The sequence below is a fragment of the Leopardus geoffroyi genome, chromosome B2 (assembly GCF_018350155.1).
Source record: "Leopardus geoffroyi isolate Oge1 chromosome B2, O.geoffroyi_Oge1_pat1.0, whole genome shotgun sequence".
NCBI classification, from domain to species: Eukaryota; Metazoa; Chordata; class Mammalia; order Carnivora; family Felidae; genus Leopardus; species Leopardus geoffroyi.
The window spans coordinates 30030230-30052734 of NC_059332.1; the positions used below are offsets into that span (position 1 = coordinate 30030230).

General features: G+C 41.6%; 1 protein-coding gene across 5 annotated transcripts in view; it reads right to left on the reverse strand.

The window, feature by feature from the left end:
* LOC123609586 (DLA class I histocompatibility antigen, A9/A9 alpha chain-like) overlaps positions 1–22505 on the reverse strand; it is a 592486-nt gene that overhangs the window by 70598 nt on the left and 499383 nt on the right. The gene's annotated exons all lie outside the window — the stretch shown is intronic.

Genomic DNA, 22505 nt, shown 5'->3' on the forward strand with positions numbered 1-22505 from the left:
GGCCTGTGTCCAGTCGGTGCTCAGTGCACCATTGGCATGACGTGCTCACTCCTCAGCTGGGTCGTGTCTCTGCTCCTTGTCCTTGTCCCTTCTGTGGAACCTTATGTCACTAGGACCTGTGATCACAGGGACTCAGACATTACCTGTCACAAGGACCTTGTGCAGCAAGTGCTTCCTGTGACTGGGTCATCCCAGGCTCCATCCTGGGTTGAGCCCTCAGCCCCATCTTTTGGGTGTTTTTTATTTTTTTCTGTGGAGCATCAGGCCTGTTCTTGCTCCTGTGTCTGAGTTCCTGTCTCATTCTTCCTGGATGAACTGGCAGTTACAGCAGCAGGAGTCCTTTGGGCTGTTGTTTCCACAGGCCTAGGTGGGCCCTGCACACAGGAGTCTCTGTGGTTTGGAGACATGAATTTTCAGATTCATCCATCTCCTCCCTCTTGAGTTGTCTTCTGGATTATTCTTTACATCCTGAGGTAGACAGAGAGGAATCTGAGAGTTTCTCATCCTTTTTCAACTTCAGTTAGTTTCTACCTTCTCTGCCTCTCTGCCCCCTCTTCCTGCCCTTAGTTCTAGTGATGTTGGTGCTGGTTCCCATCCACATTCATGGATTTATAAAGCAGGGTCTAGTGTAGATTTCTGTGTGGTTGGAGAAAGGGCCCCATTGAGCCTAAGGCCCATGGAGCCTGATTCTGAAGACAGGACTGTAACTGTGTGCTGTGCTGTGCAGGGGAAATGCTGTGGGGGCGGGGGGGGGGGGGGGAGCTGAGCAGAGAGAGGGAGGGAAGAGCAGCCCTGGGGGAAAGTAGAGGCGGCACTGATGGTGAGATGGGGGTACTTTGTGCGGGAGCTGCCACGGACGGGCTGTGCCTGAGGCTCATCCAGAAGACAGAGGTCCTCTCCGCTGACCAATCGTTCCACTGATAGTGTCATGTGCCACGTGCAGGACCCACTATTTTTTCATCTAGGACACCTCAGTGACTCTAAGAAGAGGCAAACATGCTGGTGTTGTAGAGAATATGTCCTAGTAGTGATGGGGTAGATTGCATTTGACCCTGAAACAATGTGGGGATAGAGGGCAATGACACCATTGTGCAGTCAGAAATGCAAGTATAAGTTTTGACTCCCCTACAACTTAAGTACTACTAATAATAACCTACTGTTGGATAGAAGCCTTGCTGAAAACTTGAGCAGTCGCTTAGCACATATATTTTATGTTACATATATAGTGTATTGTTGCAATAAATAAAGCTGGAGAAAATATTAAATCATATATAAGAGAAATAGCATTGACAATCTTATGGTAGAAAATTTTGCATATAGGTGGATATGCATAGTTCAAACCAGTGTAATTCAGAGGTTAGCTGTATATTAAATAAACATAGTAAATAAGAGAAGTGTTTAAATTGGAGGTTGGTAGGTGCTTTGAGGAAGGCCACCCAGAGAGTCTCCTGTGCTGTGACGGGGAAGGTGGCTACTTTACTAAAGGGATCAATGAGAAGGTGAGTTCTGGGAGATGTGAAGGACATGAAGGAATTGGTGGAGCTTTTTTTTGTTTTTGTTTTTGTGTTTTGTTTTTTAGTTTGTTTATTTTGAGAGAGAGAAAGAGAGACAGAGCCGTGGAGGGTCAGAGAGAGAGGGAGAGAGAAAGAATCCCAAGCAGGCTTTGTGTGTAGTGTGGGTCTCCATCTCACAAACCGCGAGATCATGACCTGAGCCAAAACCCAGAGTCGGACACTTAACCGACTGAGGCACACAGGGGACCCATGAAGGAATTGTTGAAGAGCATGTCTCAGGGAGTTCATTCCAAGCAGGGGAACCTTCAGTGCACATGTACTAGAGCAGGATCGTGTCCTGTGTTTAGGGAAGGGTGAGAGGCCACTGTGACTGGAGCAGAGAGCATGTGAAATGAGGTCAGATGTCTAGCCCGCAGGATATTATAAGGGTTTTGACTTTTCTTTTGTTGAGTGTGGAGTTACAAGAATGTAGTTTTCTTTAGAAGCATCTGTTTGCTGCTGTGCAGAATCGAGAAGTGAAGGGCGAGGGACCAGTAGGAAAAAGTGTAGGAAACGAGTGCAGTGTTCCAGGAGGGGGATGTCAGCTGTATGTCTAGGGTATGGAAGGAAAGTAATAAGACATGATTTGGTTCTGGGTGTATTTAATGAACTTTGTGGCATTTCCTATTGGATTAATTCTGAGTTGTAAGAAGGAGGAATACAGAGGGCATCCAATATTTCAGATTGCAAGTAGAAATGTGGAATGCCTTCCATGGAAATGAGAACGTTATGGAAGTAGGACTTTGGGGGAAGCAGCATTATAGGCATCCAGTTTAGGAATGTCAAGTTTGAGATGCATATTAGAAATGCAAGCGAGCTTGCAGCTGGATATAGAGTGCAGGGTAGGAGAAATATCTAGGTTGGATAGATCATCTAGACACACGGTAAATAAAGAAACAAGGGCCCTGGATAATACACTGGGTCAGATGGACTTGACAGATGTATTTAGAACTCTGCATCCCAAAGCAACAGAATATACTTTCTTCTCAAGTGCACATGGAACATTCTCCAAGATACATCACATACTGGGTCACAAAACAGCTCTTCATAAGCATACAAGAATTGAGGTCATACCATGTACCCTTTCAGACCACAATCCTATGAAGCTTGAAATCAACCACAGGAAAAAGTCTGGAAAATCTCCAAAAGCATGGAGGTTAAAGAACACCCTACTAAAGAATGCATGGGTCAACCAGGGAATTAGAGAAGAAATTCAAAAATATATGGAAACAAACGAAAATGAAAATACAACAATCCAAACGCTTTGGGATGCAGCAAAGGCAGTCCTGAGAGGAAAATACATTGAAATCCAGGCCTATCTCAAGAAACAAGAAAAATCCCAAATACAAAATCTAACACCACACCTAAAGGAACTAGAAGCAGAACAATAAAGACACCCCAAACCCAGCAGAAGAAGAGAAATAATAAAGATCAGAGCAGAAATAAACATATAAAATCTAAAAAAAACTGTAGAGCAGATAAATGAATCCAAGAGTTGTTTTTTTGAAAAAAATAAACAAAATTGATAAACCTCTAGCCAGGCTTCTCAAAAAGAAAAGGGAGATGACCCAAATAGATAATCATGAATGAAAATGGAATGATTACAACCAATCCCTCAGAAATACATGCAATTACCAGGGAATACTATGAAAAATTATATACCAACAAACTGGACAACCTGGAAGAAATGGACAAATTCCTAAGCACTTCCAAAACTCAAACAGGAAGAAATAGAAAACTTGGACAGACCCATAACCAGAGAAGAAACTGAATCAGTTATCAAAAATCTCCCAACAAATAAGAGTCCAGGACCAGATGGCTTCCCTGGAGAATTCTACCAACATTTAAAGCAGAGATGATACCTATCCTTCTCAAACTGTTCCAAAAAATAGGGAAGGAAAACTTCCAGACTCATTCTATGAAGCCAGCATTACTTTGATTCCCAAACCAGACAGAGACCCAGCAAAAAAAAAGAACTATACGCCAATATCCCTGATGAATATGGATGTATAAATTCTCAATAAGATACTAGCAAATCAAACTCAACAGCATATAAAAAGAATTATTCACCATGATCAAGTGGGATTTATTCCTGGGCTGCAGGGCTGGTTCAACATTTGCAAATCAATCAATGTGATACATCACATTAATAAAAGAAAAGATAAGAACCATATGATCCTGTCAATTGATGCAGAAAAAGCATTTGACAAAATTCAGCATCATTTCTTAATAAAAACCCTCGAGAAAGTCGGGATAGAAGGAACATACTTAAACATTATAAAAGTCATTTGTGAAAAGCCCACAGCTAATATCATCCTCAATGGGGAAACACTGAGAGCTTTCCCCCTGAGATCAGGAACACGACAGGGATGTCCACTCTCACCACTGCTGTTTAACATAGTGTTGGAAGCCCTAGCATCATCCATCAGGCAACAAAAGGAAATCAAAGGCATCAAAATTGGCAAAGATGAAGTCAACCTTTCACTTTCTGCAGATGACATGATACTATACATGGAAAACCCGATAGACTCCACCCAAAGTCTCCTAGAACTGATACATAAATTCAGCAAAGTTTCAAGATACAAAATCAATGTACAGAAATCAGTTGCATTCTTATACACTAATAATGAAGCAACAGAAAGACAAATAAAGAAACTGATCCCATTCACAACTGCACAAAGCATAAAATACCTAGGAATAAATCTAACCAAAGATGTAAAAGATCTGTATGCTGAAAACTACAGAAAGCTTATGAAGGAAATTGAAGAAGGTATAAAGAAATGGAAAAACATTCCGTGTTCATGGATTGGAAGAATAAATATTGTCAAAATGTCAATACTACCCAAAGCTATCTACACATTCAATGCAATCCCAATCAAAATTGCACCAGCATTCTTCTTGAAACTAGAACAAGCAATCCTAAAATTTGTATAGAACGACAAAAGAACCCGAATAGCCAAAGTAATATTGAAGAAGACCAAAGCAGGAGGCATCACAATCCCAGACTTTAGCCTCTACTACAAAGCTGCAATCATCAAGACAGCATGGTATTGGCACAAAAGCAGACACATAGACCAATGGAATAGAACAGACACTCCAGAATTGGACCCACAAAAATATGGCCAACTAATCTTTGACAAAGCAGGATAGAATATCCAATGGAAAAGAGACAGTCTCTTTAACAAATGGTGCTGGGAGAACTGGACAGCAACATGCCTAATAATGAAACTAGACCACTTTCTTACACCTTTCACAAAAATAAACTCAAAATGGATAAAGGACCTGAATGTGAGACAGGAAACCATCAAAACCCTAGAGGAGAAAGCAGGAAAAGACCTCTCTGACCTCAGCCGCAGCAATTTCTTACTTGACACATTTCCTAAAGGCAAGGGAATTAAAAGCAAAAATGAACTCTTGGGACCTCATGAAGATAGAAAGCTTCTGCATTGCAAAGGAAACAATCAACAAAACTAAAAGGCAACCAACGGAATGAGAAAAGATATTTGCAAATGACATATCAGACAAAGGGTTAGTATTCAAAATCTATAAAGAATTCACCAAACTCCACACCCAAAAAACAAATAATCCAGTGAAGAAATGGGTAGAAAACATGAATAGACACTGCTCTAAAGAAGACATCCAGATGGCCAACAGGCACATGAAAAGATGCTCAACGTCGTTTCTCATCATGGAAATACAAATCAAAACCACACTCAGATACCACCGCACATCTGTCAGAGTGCCTAAAATGAACAAGTCAGGAGACTATAGATGCTGGCAAGGATGTGGAGAAATGGGAACCCTCTTGCACTATTGGTGGGAATGCAAACTGGTGCAGCCGCTCTGGAAAACAGTGTGGAGGTTCCTCAAAAAATCTACTCTATAACCCAGGAATAGTACTGCTAGGAATTTACCCAAGGGATACAGGATAAAGAAATTGTGGTTTATATACACAATGGAATACTACGTGGCAATGAGAAAGAATGAAATATGGCCTCTTGTAGCAACGTGGATGGAACTGGAGAGTGTTATGCTAAGTGAAATAAGTCATACAGAGAAAGACAGATACCATATGTTTTCACTCCTATTTGGATCCTGAGAAACTTAACAGAAGACCATGGGGGAGAGGAAGGGAAAAAAAAGGTTAGAGAAGGAGGGAAGCAAACCATAAGAGCCTCTTAAAAACTGAGAACAAACTGAGGGTTGATGGGGGGGGTGGTGGGAGGTAGGGGAAGGTGGGTGATGGGTATTGAGGAGGGCACCTGTTGGGATGAGCACTAGGTTTTCACGAGCATTTCCCTGATTATGAGTGACGTTGAGCATCTTTTCATGTGTCTTTTGGCCACCTGGATGTCTTCTTTGGAAAGCTATCTGTTCATGTCTTCTGCCTATTTTTTAATTGGCATTTTTTTGTCTTATGTTTTGAATCATATAAGTTCTTTCTGTATTGTGGATAATAAACCTTTTTCAAATATGTCATTTGCAAATATATTTTCCCATTCTATACGTTGTCTTTTAGTTTTGTTGGTTGTTTCCTTTGCTGTACAGAAGCTTATATTGTGATGTAGTCCCAATAGTTTATTTTTGCTTTTCTTTCCCTTGCCTTAAGAGAATACCTAGAAAAATGTTGCTATGTCCGATGTCAGCGAATTTACTGCCTGTACTCACTTCTAGGATTTTTATGGTTTCAGGTCTCACACTTAGGTAATTAATCCATTTTGAATTCATTTTTGTGTGTGGTATATGAAAATGGTGCAGTTTCATTTGTCTGCATGTCGTTGTCCAGTTTTCCCAATACCATTTGTTGAAGAAGTCTTTTTCCCATTGAATGCCCTTTCCTGATTTGTCAAAGATTAACTTACCATATAATTGTGGGTTTATTTCTGGATTTTTTACTCTGTTCTGTTGAAATGTGTGTCTATTTTTATGCCAGTACCATACTGTATTGATTACTACAGCTTTGTAAAATTGGGGTCTGGAATTCTGATGCCTCCAGCTTTGCTTTTCTTTTTCAAGATTTCTTGGGCTCTTCAGGGTCTTTTGTGGTTCCATACAAATATAGGATTGAGTGTTTCTAGTTCTGTGAAAAATGCTGCTGGTATTTTCGTAGGGATCACACTAAATGTGTAAATTGCTTTTGGTAGTATAGACATTTTGATATCTGTGCTTCCAATTCATGAGCATTGATTGTCTTTCCATTTCATGATGTCATTTTCAATTTCTTTGCTCAGTGTTTTATAGTTTCAGAGCACAGGTATTTCACTTCTTTGGTTAAGGCTAGACTGCCTCCCCTCTAGCCTTGGAGAACACACTACCAGGTCAAAGTGATATCTGCAGGTCAAAATCCCAAGCCACACAGCACCTCAGGTTGACCTTATAGTCAGAGGCTGGTGGGTCATGTGTTCTGAGAGGCTCTGTGGAAAGTTTCAAAATGGGGAGGGCTAAGGCAAGGACTTTTTGAAAAGCATCTACTCCAAAGACTAAGATGCCACAACTCTTGAAGGTTTGGCTGTCTACCAGACTTAGGCTTTCTTTCATGGTGTTCTTTGTGAGACAGTGCTCCGTGGGGTGGTTGTAGTATTGCTTCATGTTTCTCAGAATTAAGTGGTTACTCTTCATTTGGCTTGTGAAAATCTAGGTCTTGTTGTCAAAAATCTTGGCTCTTCCATCAGCCACTGGACTCAAGACTTTCTCTTCATCTCCTCATTTTCATGGCAGATGACAGGTTGGTAGTTAATGAATCCCAAGACAGTAAATGCGAGGACTTCTGGAGCTGGTTCAGACACAGCCAAGGAAAAATGCTGTAGACAGTGCATTCCTGAGGTAGGAACCAGTGCCTTCAGAGGAAGCTCCAGTATTTATGAGTGAGGTACTAATTATCCATGTGTGGGGAATAAGTGTGAATGTCTGTGTGTGCATGTGTGTGCATGCTCGTGTTGTATGATAGGAGAGACAGGGCATACAGAATAAAATAGTGGAAAGGCAATGACACAACAACCTCCACCCCACCCCCCACCGCCAAAGTGATATTCAAATCCCATACCCATTGTACACTGATGGGATTCAGCAAAACAAAAAAGAAATGTTACTCTAATCCCCGAAAATAAAAGTGCCATCAGGGCACCTGGGTGGCTCAGTTGCTTAAGCATCCAACTCTTGATTAGTCTCACAGTTGTGAGATGGGGCTCCGTGCTGGGTATGGAATGTGCTTAAGATTCTCTCTTTCCCCTCTCGCTTTGCCCCTCCCCTGCTCTCACGTGCTTTCATGCTCTCTATCTTTCTCAAAAAAGAAAAGTTCCGTGAAAAAGCTGATCTTGAACAGGGTTTGAAGAAGTGGAGGCATCAGAAGGAGTGGGGGAGATTTAGAAATATTCTCTCATGGCTCTGGCTGAGGTGTTAGTACCCTGGAATGGGACCCTCTCCAAGTCCGCTGCTGTGATGTCGTAGCATCCCAACCCCTGCTAGTCCCACCTCTCTTCTGACCAAGGTCCCCTTCTTTCACATCACCCTCCCTGTCACTGTGGAAAAGGCACTGGCCTCAGAGTCAGGGGTTCCAGCCCCACCACACCCTCTGTTTCCTGCGAAAGTCACTCCCTTCTGTGGCCTAGGTTTCTTTATCTCTAGAACAAAGCCATGAAGCTACAAGGCACAGGGCCTTCCAGTCCTGCTATGTGACAGTTGTAGAGCCCCAGAAGTCACCAAGGGATCCAGGTGATGAGTGGGAAGGAGGAGGTGCAGGAGTAGAGAGGGATGCTCCAAGAGAAGGCACAGCCTGCAGCTGTTCTTGTCCTAGCCTCCCTGCTCCTCCTGTTCTGTCCCTCAAACTCCATTCTATCCCAGGACCTTTGATTCATCCTTCTTCCCTCATGTGGCACACTCTCCCCATCTCTCTGCCACAACCGTTGGTCTTACATCCTTCTGGTCTCCGCTGAAATGTTACTTCCTTGGGGACAGTTTGCCTCCCTCCTCCAACCCCCTGCTGCAACCTGGGTAAAATGGGTAGCTTCTGCTCATGTGCAGCCATGGCCAATGAGCATCACGTGATTGCACGTTCACCACCTGCCTCTGTGCATTCCATGTAAACGGTGAGTTTTCTTTTTTGTAGATCCCTATCCTTTGTGCCTGTCACAGTACTGTGTTAGTCAGGGTGCTCAGGGAAACAGATACAAGAAGATACGTGCATAGAGTGAGAGGTGGGAGAATTTCAAGGAAATGGCTTATGGGACGGGGGCGGGAGTTGGAAGTCCAAAATGTGCAGGGCAGGTGGGCAGGTTGGGTGTGCGAGCAGAGCTAATGCTGCATTCGTGATCCAAAGGCAGTTTGGACAACGATCTGCATTGTATTTCTTCTCTCTGAGATTAGGAGAGTCTTCAATTTATCATTATCCTCATGTTGCATAACTTCTGAAACCATGTACGTTTGACTTTTTCTTTGTTTTTATGGTCAGTATGCAACAATTCTTGTGGAAATAATAGATGTAAATTCAAGAACTGAAATAGAATACAAAGAAATAAGCAGTAAGAATGAAGTGACAAAGCTTAAATACCTTTTAATATTGCTTTGAAATATACTAATCATGAATCTTCTGGGTCTGAGAGGAAACAGGGAGCCACAACACTAGTGATGAATCACAGCCTGATGTGTAACAGAGCATCTACTATTGTACAGATGTTATAACGAGTGGGAGTGGCTTCCAGACTGTGTATGATTTAGTTCAATACTATTTGACATTTCTAAAATTAAAGAAAAAAAACCCTGCTACTCTGCCAAAACTCACTGGTGTCTTACTCTTGCTAGCCATGTAAATATTATGTGCAAATCATGCTCCAAGGCTGTGTGAATGTGAACGTGCTGAAAGCATGCTGTCAGTGCTCAGAATGCAATGAACAATTAGCAATAATCAAGAAGAACTTTTTGTAAATGAACTTCACACAGTAAAGTCTTTGAAATAGTAAAACTTTCTATTAATAATACTTACAGGGTTGGGGCGCCTGGGTAGCTCAGTCAGTTAAGCGTCCGACTTCAGCACAGGTCATGATCTCACAGTCTGTGAGTTCGAGCCCTATGTCGGGCTCTGTGCTGACAGCTCAGAGCCTGGATCCTGCTTCGGATTCTGTGTCTCCCTCTGTCTCTGACCCTCCCCCGTTCATGCTTTGTCTCTCTCTGTCTCAAAAATAAATAAACATTAAAAATTTTTTTAATTAAAAAAAATACAGGGTTGATAACAGCAGCAAACATTGAAATTTTCCATCAGAATTTTGGACTATGGGGAAGGTTTAAGATGGCAGAACAACATGGAACCTCTCAGCTTGTCTCATCCCTGAAATGCAGCTAGATCAACACCACACCATTTTGTACACCTAGGAAATGGATCTGAGGATTAACACAACAATCTGCATGACTTGAGCCACAGAACTCAGCAGGTACTTGGTGGAGAGAGGTGAACTGGGGGAGAGAAAAGCCATGGATGATAGATAAACTGAGGATAATGATAAGCTGTTTTTGTGGAAAAAGGACAGAGAAAGGGGGGTGGGGAAGAGAGTGCAGTGCATCTGCAGGAAAAGCACTCCCCTGAAAGCAGCTGGAGAGAAAGAGAAAGAGTGAAAACACTCTCAGGGGACTGAACAAGAAATCTGTTCCTCGAAATCACTGATGGGGAGAGAAGAGAGGGTTTTAGTACCATTAGGATTCTATAAACAGTAGAGCACAGAGTCTGAAATTCCTGAGCTCAGTGCCTGGTGGTGCTCTGGTGAGGAAGTAGGGTGAACCTCCAGGAGCAGGCAGAGAGGTTTGAGGGGTTCTTGTGCCCACATGGGGAGAGGCAGTTCTCTGCCTGGAGAGCATTTGGTAGAGGCCATATGGCCTCCCCATAGACAAAGGTTCCAGCAGACCCCAGAGAGCAGCCACGTTTGCTGATATTGGGACAAAGACTCCAGAATATGGTGAAACCTGGTGCTGGCTGTGTATTGTGAATTGCCATAATCTCTGAACTTCTGCTGCTGTGCAAATGCACGAACATTTTCTTGGGCAAGCCAGCACCGGGCCACTGCTCAGTGAGACACTCCCCCAGAGAATCCGCAGGAGTCCAAGCCAAAAGGGTCTCTGAAGTGAGGGTTTTGGAAACACAGCCCCATCTGAGATAAAACTCTGGGGGAAGGTGCCACCTGGTAGGTGAATGGCTGGACACGGACAGGATTGAGGCGGGCAGTGGACAGAAGCCTGAGACAAAGGAAGGGTGCTTGATTGTGGGTCAATGAGAGTGCAAAGTTCCTGTGCCAGAGAGTAGGAAAGTAGGTGAAGCCATTTTCACCTCTCCCCCACCCCACACACAAATGCAGGTGCACATCCATGCACGCCACACCTACCACCCCAGTAAGTTTATCAGCACCACCTAGTAGACATCGGAGCCATTGCACTGGAGCCCCACCCAACTGTAACCTCCAAGCATATCCCCTAGAGGACCACCACAAGTCCCTCTACCTGCTTAGTGTATGGACTATAGAGTGCTTCATAGTTTGAGTTCTAAGGGAAACAGGATGTAACTTCATTTGGGTTTCATTCTGTTTGCTGGTTAATTTATTTAAAAATTTTTTAAATTATTTTTTACTATGTTTTTAAATTTTTTTTGTAAATTCTTAATTCAATTTCACTTCCTTTATTTCATTTTATTCTATTTTAATGTATACATTTTCTAATTTTTAAATTTTTTCTTAACCTTCTTTTCTTTCTTTTCATTTCTTTTCTTTCCCCTTTTTCTGTCTTCTATCAAGATTCTCTCAACAAGTAGACCAAAACACACGCAGGATCTAGCTTTTATGATTTTTGTTCTGTTTTTAATTTTTTAATTTTATTATTTTTTCTTCCTTAAAATTACAAAACTAAGGAATTTCACCCCAAAAGAAAGATCAGGAAGATATGAAAGCCAGGAGCTTAATCAACACAGATATAAACAAGATGTCTGAACTAGAACTTAGAATCACCATAATAAGAATACTAGTTGGGACTGAAAAAACCATACACTCCTTTTCTGGGGAGGTAGAAGAAGTATAACCTAGTCACGATGAAATTAAAAATCCTATAACCGAGATGCAATCTTGAATAGTTGCCATGACAGCAAGGATAGACAAAGCAGAGTAGCAAATTAGTGATATATAAGACAAAATTGTGGAGAATAATGAAGCAGAAAAAAGGAAGGAAATACAAGACTTAGAGAACTCAGAGATACATTAAAAAGAATAATGTCTGAATCATAGGAGTCCCAGAAGATGAAAAGAGAGAAAAAGGGGCAGAAGATTTATGTGAGCAAATCATAGTGGAAAAGTTACCTAATCTAGAGAAGGAGACAGACATCAAAATCCAAGAAAAACAGAGAACTCCCAATATATTCAACAAAAACCAACCATCACCAAGGCATATCATAGTCAAATTCACAAAATACACAGACAAGGAAAGAATTATAAAAGGTTTCCCCCTTAACCTATAAGGGAAGAGAGAACATGTTCACAGCAGACCTATCCACAGAAACTTGGCAGACCAGAAAGGAGTGGCAAGATATATTCAAAGTTCTGAATAGGAAAATATGCAGCCAAGAATTCTTTTTCAGCAAGGCTGTCGTTCAAAATGGAAGGACCATAAAGAGTTTCCCAGATAAACAAACACTAAAGGAGTTCATGACCACTAAACTAACGCTGAAAGAAATTTTATGGGGGACTCTCTAAGTGGAGAAAAGACAAAACAAGACAAAAAGACCAAACGACTAGAAAGACCAGAGGAACATTACCAGAAACTCCAACTCTACAGGCAACACGTGGATACATGGAGATTAAAGAACATCTTACTAAAGGATGAATGGGTTAACCAATAATTAAAGAGGAAATTCAAAAGTACATGGGAGCCAGTGAAAATTAAAACACGACAGCCCAAAACCTTTGGGAAGCAGTAAAGACAATCATAAGAGGGAAGTATATAGCAATCCAGGCCTTCTTAAAGAAGGAAGAAAGGTCTCATATACACAACCTAACTTTACACCTTAAAGAGTGGGAAAAAGAACAGCAAACAAAGCCCTAAGCCAGCAGAAGACAGGAATTAATAAAGATTGGAGCAGAAATCAATGATATATAAAAAAAACATATCAATGAAACCAGGAGCTGGTTCCTTGAAAGAATTAACAAGATTGATAAACCCTTAGCCAGACTGATCAAAAAGAAAAAGGAAAGGACCCAAATAAATAAAATCAAGAATGAAAGAGAAGAGATCACAGCCAACTTTGCAGAAATACAAACAATAGTAAGAGAATATTATGAACAATTATATGCCAATAAATTGGGCAATCTGGAAGAAATGGACAAATTCCCAGAAAGAAAAACTACCAAAACTGAAACAAGAAGAAATAGAAAATTTGAACAGACCCACAACCAGTAAAGAAATTGAATTAGTAATAAAAAATCTCCCCCAAAAAACAGAGTCCAAGGCTGGATGGCTTTCCAGGGGAATTCTACCAAACATTTAAAGAAGAGTTAACACCTAGTCTTTTGAAGTTGTTCCAAAAAACATAAATGGGAGGAAAACTTCAAACTCATTCTATGAGGCCAGCATTACCTCAATTCCAAAATCAAAGACCTTACTGAAAAGGAGAACTACAGACCAAATTCCCTGATGAACATGGATGCAAAAATTATCAACAAGATACTAGCCAACAAGATCCGACAACACATTAAATGAATTATTCACCACAGTCAAGTTGGATTTATTCCTGGGATGCAGGGCTGGTTCATCATCTGCCAATCAATCAATGTAATACATCACATCAATAAAAGAAAGGCCAAGAGCCACATGATTCTCTCAATAGATGCAGAGGAAGTATTTGACAAAATACAGCATCCTTTCTTGATAAAAACCATCAAGAAAGTAGGGATAGAAAGATCATATCTCGGGATCATAAAAGCCACATATGAAAGACCCACCTCTAATATCATCCACAATGGGGAAAAACTGAGAGCTTTCCCCCTAAAGTCAGGAACACTACAAGGATGTCCACTCTTACCACTATTATTCAACATGGTGTTGAAAGTCCTAGCCTCAGCAATCAGACAAAATAAAGACAAGGAGGAAGTCAAACTTTCACTCTGCACAGATGACATGATACTTTATGTGGAAAACCCAAAAGACTCCACCAAAAAACTGTCTGAACTGGTCCACGAATTCGGCAAAGTTGCAGGATATAAAATCAATGTACAGAAATTGGTTGCATTTGTATACACCAATAATGAAGCAGCAGAAAGAGAAACCAAGGAATCAATCCCATTTACAATTGCACCAAAAACATAAAATACCTAGGAATAAACCTAACCAAAGAGGTGAAATATCTATGGGCTGAAAACTATAGAAAGTTTATGACTGAAATTGAAGACACACACACACTCACACAAATGGAAAAACATTCCATGCTCATGGATTGGAAGAACAAATATAGTTAAAATGTTGATACTACCCAAAGCAATCTACGTATTCAATGCAATCCCTATCAAAATAACACCAGCATTCTTCACAGAGCTAGAATAAACAATCCTAAAATTTGTATGGAACCAGAAAAGAGCCCCAATAGTCAAAGCAATCCTGAAAAAGAAAACCAAAGCTGGAGGCATCACTATTCAGGACTTCAAGATGTATTAAAAAGCTGTAATCATCAAGGCAGTACGGTACTGGCACAAAAATAGACACAGAGATCAATGGAACAGAACAGAAAACCCAGAAATGGACCCACAAATGTATGGCCAACTAATCTTTGACAAAGCAGGAAAGAATATTCAATGGAATAAAGACAGTCTCTTCAGCAAATGGTGCTGGGAAAACTGGAGGGCAACATGCAGAAAAATGAATCTGGACCATACACAAAAACAAACTCAAAATGGACTAAAGACCAAAACGTAAGAAAGGAAGCCATCAAAATCCTAGAGGAGAAACCGGGCAAAAACTTCTTTGACTTCAGCCACAGCAACTTCTTACTCAACACGTCTTCAGAGGCAAGGGAAACAAAAGCAAAAATGAACTATTGAGACCTCGTCAAAATAAAAACTTCTGCACAGCAAAGAAAAGAATCAGCAAAACTAAAAGGCATCCGATGGAATGGGAAAAGACATTTGCAAACGACATATCAGATAAAGGTTAGTATCCAAAATCTATAAAGAACTTATCAAACTCAACATCCCCTCCAAAAAAATAATCCAGTGAAGAAATGGGCAAAAGACACGAATAGACACTTCTTCAAAGAAGACATCCATATGACTAATAGACACATGAAAAAATCTTCAGCATCACTCATCATCAAGGAAATACAAATCAAAACCACAGTGAGATATCACCTCACACCAGTCAGAATGGCTAACATTAACAACTAGGCAACGACAGAGGTTGGTGAGGATGCAGAGAAAGAGGATGTCTTCTGCACTGTTTTTGGGAATGCAAACGAGTGCTGCCACTCTGGAAAACAGTGTGGAGGTTCCTCTAAAAATTAAAAATAAAACTACCCTATGACTCAGCAATTGTACTACTAGGTATTTATCCAAGGGATGCAGGTGTGCTGTTTCTAAGGGGCACATGCACCCTATTGACAATAGCCAAAGTATGGAAAGAGCCCAAGTGTCCATCAATGGATGAATGGATAAAGAAGATGTGGTATATAAATTCAATGGAGTATTACTCAGCAATTGAAAAGAATGAAATCTTGCCATTTGCAACTACATGGATGGAACGGGAGGATATTAGCTAAGAGAAATTAGTCAGAGAAAGACAAATATCATATGACTTCACTGATATGAGGAATTTAAGATACAAAACAGGTGAACATAAGGGAAGGGAAGCAAAAAAATATATAAAAACAGGGAAGGGTACAAAAACATAAGAGACCCCTAATTATAGGGAACAGAGGGTTGCTGGAACGGCTGTGGGAGGGGTGATTGGCTAAATGGGTAAGGAGCGTTAAGGAATCTACTCCTGATATCATTGTTGCACTATATGCTAACTAACTCAGATTAAAATTAAAAAAATAAACAAATTTTAAAAATAGTTTGTAAATTAAAGGGACTGAACGAATGAAAAAGAATAAATACCTGAATACTAAAAGAAAAAGAAAGAAAGAAAGAAAAAGAAAGAAAGAAAGAAGAGAAAAGAAAGAAAAAGAAAATTTTCACGAAAGAATGTGTTTATAGGTGTGCCTGTCTAGCTCAGGGAGTAGAGCATGTGACTCTAGATTTTAAGATCGGGAGTTCAAGGCCCACTCTGGGAGGCATATTGTACTGAAAATTACAAAAAAAGACTGGGGGCCTGGCTGGCTCAGTCAGTAGAGCATGCAACTCTTGCAGGGGTTGTGGGTTTGGGCCACATGTTGGTTGTAGAAATTACTTTTTAAAAAGTAAAATCTTTAAAAAAAAAAAAAAAAGAAGATGTTGTTTCTAATACTACAGAAGCAGTTGGATGGGAGGTGGCTCAGGAGTGTTCTTCTACATCACTGTGGGTTATATCCAGTCAGCTGGTGCCCAGATCCCAGGACTCCCTTTATTTCACTGGGAGAAGCCTGAACATGAAACCTCAGGTGCCTGAATCCACATTGTTCACACAAAATCAGATCATGGGCTGGGACCTTTCACCCCAAATCCTCTCTCAGGTGAGACTGCCGGTAATGGCAGGAGGAAGGGGTGGAGTAAGTTCTTCCCCAGAAGGCAATTATGAAAACTGGAGAAAAACATTAAAAATAAACATTTGAAGTCACTGAAAAGTAAATGCAGGCAGAAACATGAGAACTTTAATCTTGAATAACCATCACTACAATGGGCAAGAGCCACAAGTACAGAGCCTTCTCCCCTCTGGGTGCTCCCCTCCCCCAGCATAACTGCAGCCCAGTGGCTCCCAGAGCAGATGACAGCAGTCACAGTGCCAAGGAGCTGGATATTTAAAGGGGGAAATTTGAAAGTGAGGGAGCAGCAGAGGGTTGAGATCTGAATAGAATGTCACTCAAATTCCCTGGATGAGCACCACACTCTGCATGGCTGAGGGATGCCAGGAGACACTGTTGATAACACAGAAAGAACCAGAAGAGGTCTAGCTTTAAAGACACAACTGTCCTGATCTAATCTGTGAGTCTGCACTGTTGACTTATGAATTCTCCATCAGCACAAGGCTCAGGCAACAGCAAGAAAAATCATACTGTGGGTGCCAATGTGGCTTAGTCTTGATCTTGGGATCATGAATTCAAGCCCCACATAGGGTATAGAGTTTAGGGGATTCCAGGAAGATGGCGGCGTAGGAGGACGCTGGGCTCACCGCGCGTCCTGCTGATCAATTAGATTCCACCTACACCTGCCTAAATAACCCAGAAAACCGCCAGAGGATTAGCAGAACGGAGTCGCCGGAGCCAAGCGCAGACGAGAGGCCCACGGAAGAGGGTAGGAAGGGCGGCGAGGCGGTGCGCGCTCCACGGACTGGCGGGAGGGAGCCGGGGCGGAGGGGCGGCTCGCCGGCCAAGCAGAGCCCCGGAGTCTGGCCTGCAAAAGCGGAGGGGCCTGACGGACTGTGTTCCGACAGCAAGCGCGACTTAGCGTCTGGGAGGTCATAAGTTAACAGCTCTGCTCAGAAAGCGGGAAGGCTGGAGGACAAAGGGAGGGAGAGCTGCTGAGCCCCCGGACGACAGAGCTCAGTTTGGTGGGGAACAAAGGTGCTCGCCAGCGCCATCTCCCCCGCCCATCCCCCAGCCAAAATCCCAAAGAGAACCAGTTCCTGCCAGGGAACTTGCTCGCTCCGCGCAAACACCCAACACTGTGCTTCTGCGGAGCCAAACCTCCGGCAGCGGATCTGACTCCCTCCCGCTGCCACAGGGCCCCTCCTGAAGTGGATCACCTAAGGAGAAGCGACCTAAGCCTGCCCCTCCTACCCCTGTGCACCTTGCCTACCCACCCCAGCTAATACGCCAGATCCCCAGCATCACAAGCCTGGCAGTGTGCAAGTAGCCCAAACGGGCCACGCCACCCCACAGTGAATCCCGCCCCTAGGAGAGGAGAAGAGAAGGCACACACCAGTCGGACTGTGGCCCCAGCGGTGGGCCGGGGGCAGACATCAGGTCGGAGTGCGGCCCCGCCCACCAACTCCAGTTATACACCACAGCACAGGGGAAGTGCCCTGCAGGTCCTCACCACGCCAGGGACTATCCAAAATGACCAAGCGGAAGAATTCCCCTCAGAAGAATCTCCAGGAAATAACAACAGCTAATAAGCTGATCAAAAAGGATTTAAATAATATAACAGAAAGTGAATTTAGAATAATAGTCATAAAATTAATCGCCGGGCTTGAAAACAGTATACAGGACAGCAGAGAATCCCTTGCTACAGAGATCAAGGGACTAAGGAACAGTCACGAGGAGCTGAAAAACGCTTTAAATGAAATGCAAAACAAAATGGAGACCACCACAGCTCGGATTGAAGAGGCAGAGGAGAGAATAGGTGAACTAGAAGATAAAGTTATGGAAAAAGAGGAAGCTGAGAGAAAGAGAGATAAAAAAAATTCAGGAGTATGAGGGGAAAATTAGAGAACTAAGTGATACACTAAAAAGAAATAATATACGCATAATTGGTATCCCAGAGGAGGAAGAGAGAGGGAAAGGTGCTGAAGGGGTACTTGAAGAAATAATAGCTGAGAACTTCCCTGAACTGGGGAAGGAAAAAGCCATTGAAATCCAAGAGGCACAGAGAACTCCCTTTAGACGGAACCTGAATCGATCTTCTGCACGACATATCATAGTGAAACTGGCAAAATACAAGGATAAAGAGAAAATTCTGAAAGCAGCAAGGGGTAAACGTGCCCTCACATATAAAGGGAGACCTATAAGACTCGTGACTGATCTCTCTTTTGAAACTTGGCAGGCCAGAAAGAATTGGCACGAGATTTTCAGTGTGCTAGACAGAAAAAATATGCAGCCGAGAATCCTTTATCCAGCAAGTCTGTCATTTAGAATAGAAGGAGAGATAAAGGTCTTCCCAAACAAACAAAAACTGAAGGAATTTGTCACCACTAAACCAGCCCTACAAGAGATCCTAAGGGGGACCCTGTGAGACAAAATACCAGAGACATCACTACAAGCATAAAACATACAGACATCACAATGACTCTAAACCCATATCTTTCTATAATAACACTGAATGTAAATGGATTAAATGCGCCAACCAAAAGACATAGGGTATCAGAATGGATAAAAAAACAAGACCCATCTATTTGCTGTCTACAAGAGACTCATTTTAGACCTGAGGACACCTTTAGATTGAGAGTGAGGGGATGGAGAACTATTTATCATGCTACTGGAAGCCAAAAGAAAGCTGGAGTAGCCATACTTATATCAGACAAACTAGACTTTAAATTAAAGGCTGTAACAAGAGATGAAGAAGGACATTATATAATAGTTACAGGGTCTATCCATCAGGAAGAGCTAACAATTATAAATGTCTATGCGCCGAATACCGGAGCCCCCAAATATATAAAACAACTATTCATAAACATAAGCAACCTTATTGATAAGAATGTGGTAATTGCAGGGGACTTTAACACCCCACTTACAGAAATGGATAGATCATCTAGACACACGGTCAATAAAGAAACAAGGGCCCTGAATGAGACATTGGATCAGATGGACTTGACAGATATATTTAGAACTCTGCATCCCAAAGCAACAGAATATACTTTCTTCTCGAGTGCACATGGAACATTCTCCAAGATAGATCATATACTGGGTCACAAAACAGCCCTCCATAAGTTTACCAGAATTGAAATTATACCATGCATACTTTCAGACCACAATGCTATGAAGCTTGAAATCAACCACAGAAAAAAGTCTGGAAAACCTCCAAAAGCATGGAGGTTAAAGAGCACCCTACTAACGAATGAGTGGGTCAACCAGGCAATTAGAGAAGAAATAAAAAAATATATGGAAACAAACGAAAATGAAAATACAACAATCCAAACGCTTTGGGACGCAGCGAAGGCAGTCCTGAGAGGAAAATACATTGCAATCCAGGCCTATCTCAAGAAACAAGAAAAATCCCAAATACAAAATCTAACAGCACACCTAAAGGAAATGGAAGCAGAACAGCAAAGGCAGCCTAAACCCAGCAGAAGAAGAGAAATAATAAAGATCAGAGCAGAAATAAACAATATAGAGTCTAAAAAAACTGTAGAGCAGATCAACGAAACCAAGAGTTGGTTTTTTGAAAAAATAAACAAAATTGACAAACCTCTAGCCAGGCTTCTCAAAAAGAAAAGGGAGATGACCCAAATAGATAAAATCATGAATGAAAATGGAATGATTACAACCAATCCCTCAGAGATACAAACAATTATCAGGGAATACTATGAAAAATTATATGCCAACAAATTGGACAACCTGGAAGAAACGGACAAATTCCTGAACACCCACACTCTTCCAAAACTCAACCAGGAGGAAATAGAAAGCTTGAACAGACCCATAACCAGCGAAGAAATTGAATCGGTTATTAAAAATCTCCCAACAAATAAGAGTCCAGGACCAGATGGCTTCCCAGGGGAGTTCTACCAGACGTTTAAAGCAGAGATAATACCTATCCTTCTCAAGCTATTCCAAGAAATAGAAAGGGAAGGAAAACTTCCAGACTCATTCTATGAAGCCAGTATTACTTTGATTCCTAAACCAGATAGAGACCCAGTAAAAAAAGAGAACTACCGGCCAATATCCCTGATGAATACGGATGCAAAAATTCTCAATAAGATACTAGCAAATCGAATTCAACGGCATATAAAAAGAATTATTCACCACGATCAAGTGGGATTCATTCCTGGGATGCAGGGCTGGTTCAACATTCGCAAATCAATCAACGTGATACATCACATTAACAAAAAAAAAGAGAAGAACCATATGATCCTGTCAATCGATGCAGAAAAGGCCTTTGACAAAATCCAGCACCCTTTCTTAATAAAAACCCTTGAGAAAGTCGGGATAGAAGGAACATACTTAAAGATCATAAAAGCCATTTATGAAAAGCCCACAGCTAACATCATCCTCAACGGGGAAAAACTGAGAGCTTTTTCCCTGAGATCAGGAACACGACAGGGATGCCCACTCTCACCGCTGTTGTTTAACATAGTGCTGGAAGTTCTAGCATCAGCAATCAGACAACAAAAGGAAATCAAAGGCATCAAAATTGGCAAAGATGAAGTCAAGCTTTCGCTCTTTGCAGATGACATGATATTATACATGGAAAATCCGATAGACTCCACCAAAAGTCTGCTAGAATTGATACATGAATTCAGCAAAGTTGCAGGATACAAAATCAATGTACAGAAATCAGTTGCATTCTTATACACTAACAATGAAGCAACAGAAAGACAAATAAAGAAACTGATCCCATTCACAATTGCACCAAGAAGCATAAAATACCTAGGAATAAATCTAACCAAAGATGTAAAGGATCTGTATGCTGAAAACTATAGAAAGCTTACGAAGGAAATTGAAGAAGATTTAAAGAAATGGAAAGACATTCCCTGCTCATGGATTGGAAAAATAAATATTGTCAAAATGTCAATACTACCCAAAGCTATCTACACATTCAATGCAATCCCAATCAAAATTGCACCAGCATTCTTCTCGAAACTAAAACAAGCAATCCTAAAATTCATATGGAACCACAAAAGGCCCCGAATAGCCAAAGGAATTTTGAAGAAGAAGACCAAAGCAGGAGGCATCACAATCCCAGACTTTAGCCTCTACTACAAAGCTGTCATCATCAAGACAGCATGGTATTGGCACAAAAACAGACACATAGACCAATGGAATAGAATAGAAACCCCAGAACTAGACCCACAAACGTATGGCCAACTCATCTTTGACAAAGCAGGAAAGAACATCCAATGGAAAAAAGACAGCCTCTTTAACAAATGGTGCTGGGAGAACTGGACAGCAACATGCAGAAGGTTGAAACTAGACCACTTTCTCACACCATTCAGAAAAATAAACTCAAAATGGATAAAGGACCTGAATGTGAGACAGGAAACCATCAAAACCTTAGAGGAGAAAGCAGGAAAAGACCTCTCTGACCTCAGCCGTAGCAATCTCTTACTCGACACATCCCCAAAGGCAAGGGAATTAAAAGCAAAAGTGAATTACTGGGACCTTATGAAGATAAAAAGCTTCTGCACAGCAAAGGAAACAACCAACAAAACTAAAAGGCAACCAACGGAATGGGAAAAGATATTTGCAAATGACATATCGGACAAAGGGCTAGTATCCAGAATCTATAAAGAGCTCACCAAACTCCACACCCGAAAAACAAATAACCCAGTGAAGAAATGGGCAGAAAACATGAATAGACACTTCTCTAAAGAAGACATCCGGATGGCCAACAGGCACATGAAAAGATGTTCAGCGTCGCTCCTTATCAGGGAAGTACAAATCAAAACCACACTCAGGTATCACCTCACGCCAGTCAGAGTGGCCAAAATGAACAAATCAGGAGACTATAGATGCTGGCGAGGATGTGGAGAAACGGGAACCCTCTTGCACTGTTGGTGGGAATGCAAATTGGTGCAGCCGCTCTGGAAAACAGTGTGGAGGTTCCTCAGAAAATTAAAAATAGACCTACCCTATGACCCAGCAATAGCACTGCTGGGAATTTATCCAAGGGATACAGGAGTACTGATGCATAGGGGCACTTGTACCCCAATGTTCATAGCAGCACTCTCAACAATAGCCAAATTATGGAAAGAGCCTAAATGTCCATCAACTGATGAATGGATAAAGAAATTGTGGTTTATATACACAATGGAATACTATGTGGCAATGAGAAAAAATGAAATATGGCCTTTTGTAGCAACGTGGATGGAACTGGAGAGTGTGATGCTAAGTGAAATAAGCCATACAGAGAAAGACAGATACCATATGGT